The sequence below is a fragment of the Electrona antarctica genome (genome assembly GCF_951216825.1).
Source record: "Electrona antarctica genome assembly, chromosome: 5".
NCBI classification, from domain to species: Eukaryota; Metazoa; Chordata; class Actinopteri; order Myctophiformes; family Myctophidae; genus Electrona; species Electrona antarctica.
The window spans coordinates 31,425,425-31,432,561 of record NC_136810.1 but is presented as its reverse complement, the minus strand read 5'-3'; positions in this window follow the sequence as shown (position 1 = coordinate 31,432,561).

Sequence of the window (7,137 nt, the reverse complement as noted above, 5' to 3'; positions counted from 1 at the left end):
TTTCAGATTGCTGGGCATGGGGGGTCAGATCAACATATGGAATAAGTTCTGTACTGGCCATATATGGAGCGTGTATTGAGTGTACAAGGTTTGATGAGGTCAGATCAACATATGGAATGTCAAAACAGGTCAGCTCCATATGTGCCAGAGATCTAATGGTGGCAGCAGGGGCAGTGTCTTGAGTGTACGGTGTTTGATGAGGGCCCAGGTAGGTCCGGGCCCTAATTTTCGGGCCTGTTGAGAACTCTAGTTTTCGCCGGCTGCTTGGCGCGGCGGCTGCACTAATAACTTTGCGGCAGGCCCGTCTAGAGTTTGAATGGACAGGTATCAGTCAAAAGAGAGACCTGGAAGGACGGGTGGTGGACGATCAACATATGGAATGTCAGAACAAGTCAGCTCAAGTTTTGAAGCTCCATATATGCAGATCTAAGTGATGATCCAGTCTTCTACATTTATGGCTATCCAGGGTTTGATGACGTGTCGTGATCTATATGGAGACAGCCATATATGGATCGTGTCACAAGGCATGACGGACTGATGGCCATATATGGTGGCGTGATGCGTCACGAGGCGTGAGGGACTGACGGCCATATATGATGGTGTGATGTCATGAGGCGTGATGGATCATATGGAGGTGTGACTGACGGAGCGACGGAATGGTTTTGCAGGTATTCATAGTAATCTGCGACCTACGGTCACAATCAGTGGACTTGCAGCTAGAGTTTTGTATCACTTCCGACAGCATCCAGGCTGTGCAGTAATATCCATGTCAGTCACTTGCAAGCTGTTGAGATACAATTTCAGTGGATATCTTGCATTGCTGTTACGATAAAAACCTAGGTTTTCCCCTGAAAGTGTTGGAGGGTTTGCTGATAAACTTTCAGCTCATATTTGGTGCTGGTACTTGACAGGAACTTCTTTTTCCTGACAATTTCCCATAGGTGTCCTGTCTTCCACATGAGGGCTACCCTGGCATCTCTTCCATTTGGCCTCCTTCATGGAAGATGGGAGATCATGGCAGTCAAAGCAAAGCAAAGCAAAGCAAAGCAACTATATTTACCCAGGGTAACTGGACTAAGCATCAGATACTTGTTTACAGCCAGGCCCTGCTCATAGAACATTTCATGGTAGTGGTTCAATGCCTTGCTCAAGGGCACTTCAGCGGTGGTAATTTTAACTTGCCGGTCCGGGGATACGAACTGGTGACCTTCCGGTATCAAGACCGCTCCGCAAACCGTTCGGCCACCGCTGCCACGGTCAAAACACTACATTCCACTATAATCTTTGGCCTTTGTTGGCAGGCGAAAACATTCAGTGGTAGCATTCTGGTTGCTGATCAACATAACCAAAGTCATATAGTCCTCTTCTGGTTGGACAGCATTTTGAGTATGACCTTGCTCTCTCCTCCGAAAAATGTCCACAAGGCCTCCAGTGACATTCGTGATGTGAAGTGCATTATCCACCCAATGGCACAGGGATCTGATTCTTATTGAACATGAAATGTACATTGATTAATTATTGTCTTTTAGAGGGGATTCAGAGGGGACGTACTTGCATAGCACATTGAGAAAAGAAAGGTGAAGTTCCCCAAGGCATTGAGGGAATTTAGGATTACTGGCTTTTATCTTCCTCCAGGATTTTATTGTAGTAGCATGGCCTGCTGCTCTCAACCAGCCTCGCGGACTCTACACATGAACCGCTCTGGTTGGGAAATAGGACTGTTTTCATGTGTGCTTCTACAGCCCTATTCTTGGGCTTTGCTTCTAGTATATGCCTTGTTGTGGTAGGGCCATATACTGTATATGTGCCTATTTCCAGGCTCCATCAAGCCAACTATCTTTATGGTGTGTTATGTTATTATCCTAGTCTAATAATAACGAGGCAGAGGGTGAGGTAGTTCAGTTTACTTCAGTAGCCAGCATGACAATGACGTGACATGATACACTCCGGTGTTTTGTATATCGAGCCTTCTCATTGGCTCTTCAGTGTTAACCCTTTACACAACATCTCCCCCTTTTAAGTAAGAAACATTCCTTTGTTATTTCAGCAATAAAGATTCAACAAAATACTTCTTTTCAATATATCCTGAACTTGGAAATCTAAGTAACTTCACATGAATTCACACATGGCAATAACTGTACTTTTGTTCTTTGTGCTTCTTACAATAAATCAACATCAACATGTCAAATCAACAACATCAACATTTCACAACAACATTTCTTCAGTGTTAACCCTTTACACAACATGGTGTTGGGTCCGATCTTATCGTCTTCCAGTGATCATGCAGTTGATCCGTTGTGTCTGCTTCAAGACTGTTATCAGTGTTTGCCATTCATGAGGTAGAGCTGCAATCAAATGCAAAGCACGAAGACGTCTGTCAAAGGCTTCTCAGATGCCAGGATTGAGTTATATGCTGACCAGATAGGGATATTCGGGTGTGGTGGAGGTAGGGCTGGTCATTTCAATAAGTAGTGACTGCTAATCCCTCAGGGACATCTTGCTAGGAACCCCAAGAGGGTTCCTAGCAATGTTGACATGGTGTCCACGACCGGGACATCCTCAGCTTCAGTTGTGCGCATGAAGACTTGAAAGTAGCCAGAACAGACATGCTTGATTCCTTTAGGCTTGCCCCAGGATTAAAGTCGTCAAGGTTACATATATGCTAAATGACAAAAGGTTGAATAATTGTCATGGCAAGATCCAAATTTCAAGACATGTATAGACTCAGAGTCTAAGAGAGACTAAGATAATCCTTGACAAAATGTGAAAAATGTAGAAATTTTGACCTCCTCCTTTTGACCTCCTTTCTTTCACGACTTATGTAATTTTTTAATTTGCATAATTGGTGGCATGATTGCACCATGGTAACAGATGGATTTCTAAACATCACAAACATAGACTTAGACTCTTAGATCACCTTTCTAAGTTAAGTAAAGCAAAGTTATGGTAATTTCTTGTTTTGGGGAATAATTAGCTAATTATGCAAATGTATTACTATTATAGGCCTACATGTTTATATACTTTTATAGCATACTTTTATGTCATAGCATTTGTGTGTGTGTGTGTGTGTGTGTGTGTGTGTGTGTGTGTGTGTGTGTGTGTGTGTGTGTGTGTGTGTGTGTGTGTGTGTGTGTGTGTGTGTGTGTGTGTGTGTGTGTGTGTGTGAATCAAACTTAATTGTAACATATACCATCTACAGTAAACTGCACAAAATCCTACTCTGCATATAATGGGAGTTAATGGGGAAACAATGATCGTCCCAAAAAAGTATTAAAGCTACTCCTTTGAAAATGCTATCATTAGGTATTCTATTACCGACAGATTTATCCAAATTAGAAGAGTTAAATTATGACCCTCTCAGGAGGGATATAATGGCTGATATTGATAGATGGAATTTAATTCCATATTTAAATCTGAGTTCACGCATAGAATCTGTAAAAATGAATGTATTACCAAGGCTTTTATATTTGTTTTTGTCAGTCCCTATCTCAAAACCAGAACAGTTCTTCTCTGACTGGGATAAAGTTATATCCAGATTTATTTGGGCAGGGAAAAAAACTAGAGTGAGGCTCAAGACATTACAACTACCAAAGGAAAGAGGGGGATTGGCCCTTCCATGTTTGAGAGATTATTATAGAGCAGCTCAAATCCGACCATTGATTGGATGGTGTAAGCCAAGTTACAAATCAAGATGGAAAGATATAGAGGGCTCAATGGGAAGGGGTCTACCTATTAACATGTTGGTGGGAGACCCATCCTTGGTCAAACACTTGTCGGATCCTCAGAATGTGATGATAACAGGTTCATTGAAGGTGTGGTGTGAAATAATTAGGAGGTATAAACTGAAGGACAAAATTGGAATTCTCAAATGGTTTGCATATGATTCAGACTTCAGACCTAGTACACATGACATGAGGTTTAGAGGTTGGATTGGGAATGGCCTCTCTGCATATTGTACTCTTTTAAAACAGGGTAATGTGATGAGCTTCCAGGACCTGAAAGACAAATTTAATTTACAGAATCAGGACCTTTTTAGGTACCTACAAATCAGAGACTTTATAAATAGAAAGCTATTAAGAAGAGAAGATGCAACAGGAGTAGAGATCATTAAGATTTTCCAAAATGTGTATGCAGGCTCTACTTATCAAAAGATAGTTTCAAATTTATATGTAGTGCTTCAAAACATGAAAGGAGATAATACTCTGAATATTAAAGCAAGATGGGAAGCAGAGGGCAACCTTACTATATCAGCAGAAGAATGGGAAAGAATATGTAAACATCAGTGGAAAATGAGTAGTTCCCCCACATGGAGAGAATTCAGCTGGAAAAATGTGAGTCGTTTCTTTTGCACTCCAGCCCAGAAAAGACATTACACGTATCAGTCGGACTGTTGGAGACTCTGTGGGGAAACATTGGCAAATCATTTTCATGTGTTCTGGAGTTGCCCTTCTGTGGTTCCATTTTGGAGAAGTGTCCACAGTGTCCTGGAAGCAGTTTTTGGTGTTGACATTCCTTTTGATTTTAAAACCATGTATCTTGCAGATCTGGAGGGACTTCAATTTGTAAAGCAGGATCAGTATCTATTGAGGGTATTGCTGGTGGCATCCAAAAAAGCCTTAACAAAAAAGTGGCTTACAAATGTAATACCAACTATAAATGAATGGATTGATTTAATCTATAGTATATTTATTATGGAGAGAATTACATTCAGCTTCAGAGGTCAAGTTGAGGTCTTCACAGATAACTGGTTTAGATGGATTGCTCATGTTTCTACCATAAAACTTGATTTTGTATAGTTTCAGTTAAACCTGTTTAACCTGTATATGCACCTGTTTGAGGTACTTATGTATTATGAATGATCATCGATAGAGAAGAGAGGCAGACATCTCCCCTTGTGTGTATTGTGTGTATTGTACGTAAATTTGTCTTGTTTTGTTTTCGGTTGTATGTATTGTCAATTGTCAGTCGTTTCGTTTTCATGTATGTTTGATTAAAATTCAATAAAACGTAAATTGAAAAAAAAGAAGAAAATGCTATCATGTCTCAAAGTACATATATGGGTACGGCACAGGGGGGGGGGGGGGGGGTGAGTGTCACGACCACTGACTGACCTAAAATATACTGGTACAGAGTTCTTCCTTGCATAGTGTAGGTATTAGTCACGATCAAGTCCATGATGAGTGATGACTAATGATCACAACCAGATATATGAAGAACTAGAAAAAGTGCCCTTCCGGGCACAGGTCTCCACCAGGAGGATAGGAGTGTGTGTGATGTTTGGCAAAATGTTTAGGAGAATGTTTTTCTTTTCTTCATTTTGTTGAGGAAATGCAGAGCCAGATCACTCATAGCATCTCTGAGGATAGAATTCTGGATGAGCAGGACATGTGCAGCATTTTGTACGAAACGGGCCACTCCTGAAAACTTTGGAAGGCAATTTTAGCCAATCAGTGTACAATCTGAGAAATCCAACAGACTCGTCTTGATCACATGACTACAGAGATCATGTGTACCGATTTGAGGCATTTTGTTCCAAAAATGTGTTTTGCAAAAATCAACCTGTTGGTGGCGCTATAACAGGCCAATGTGAAAAGGGTGGGATATATTCCTCAGCCTAGTAAGAAAATGTGTGAAAGATTTCACGTAAATTGCATGCTGCGTTCATGATTTGAGGCTATTGTTCAAAACGGGGCAATCGTGCAAACTGTGAAAGCCAATTATAGCCAATTAGGATGGAATATGAAATATCAGACAGATCCGACTTGAGCACATGACCATAGAGATATTGTGTAACGATTTGTGAGATTTTTGGACAGAATCTGGAGGAGTAATATAAAAAAAATTGTTTTACAAAAGTCGGCCTCCTGGTGGCGCTATAAAAGGCAGATGCGGAAAATGCAGGTAAAAGGTTTGTCCTTGGCCTCTAGGGAGTGTGCATGCAACGTTTCACGCAGATCGGTACAGTTTTAGGTATAAATGTGAAAAGCTGCCTCATGGTGGCGCTATAACAGGCCGTTCTGGAAAATATGGGGCAGAGGTTCATCGTTGGCATCCAGGGAGTGTGTGTGCAAAGTTTGGAAAAAGCCACCAGAACTTCCTCCACCAACTGACGTCACTGACATGATGCAGCATACTAAGTATACTGCATGCTCATCTACAAGTCATGTTGTGGAAGACTGCAGATCAGAGACCACTACATTTGGGTGAGAGGTTACAAAAGGAGGGGCTAGGGCTATCATCATGTCCACTGTTTACTTCCAGGCAGTGGTTCCAGTTAATTTATTTGACGTCACCATCTGCATGCAGCTGCAGTCAGAGCATATAAAGGCTTGCAACCAAAGAAAATGTAGCTACCATTCTGCAAGTTGCACTGGCTTTAGTTGCACTGACTTGCAGTGACTATTGTACTGTGAAGGAGGTGAGGTCAGGTTGCCCATTCACAATAAGTGTGGTCATAGCTGAATGAGCAGTGAGGTCGCCAGGGAAACAGAAGGTCCCAGGTTCAATTTCCTGCCCTAGCTGCAAGACTCTTAACCCCTAACTGCTCCTAGTGCTCAATATGACCACAAGACTGAAGCAACTATCAGGATCAAATAGGTCTAATACATGAAGACAAAGATGAGGACGCTGGAGGGAATGAGGAGAGTTAGGTAAATGCAAATTATTTCAAGGTCAGAGTTGATCGACATAGTAATCTCTAGCACAGAAGGTTACCTATTTGGGATGTATCCTTGACAACAAACTGACAGGTGAACACGTGGCATCAAAGGTGATCAAAAAAGTAAATCAAAGGGCAGAATTTCCTCTTTTGTCAAAAAAGGTTCTCCCAGGGCCCTCGGGAGCCCTCCTTCAATGCCACTTTGACTATGCTTGCACCTCCTGGTTCTCAAACATAGCATCTCAATGTCACTAAAGACTAAGCTTCAAAGTTTGAAGGTTTGAACTTTGAAGTTCAAATCTCCCAAAACAAACTGATTCAACTACTTTTCGGACTGGGGCTCAAACACACCTTTTTCGACCATATTTTGCGGAAGTTTTTCTCTATGGAGAATAACATGGGGTCACATCTTAAAACCTGTGGTCCAAAAATAAACAAGCTGTTCCGGGCGGGGTTTTTTGCATAATGGTAGCGACACC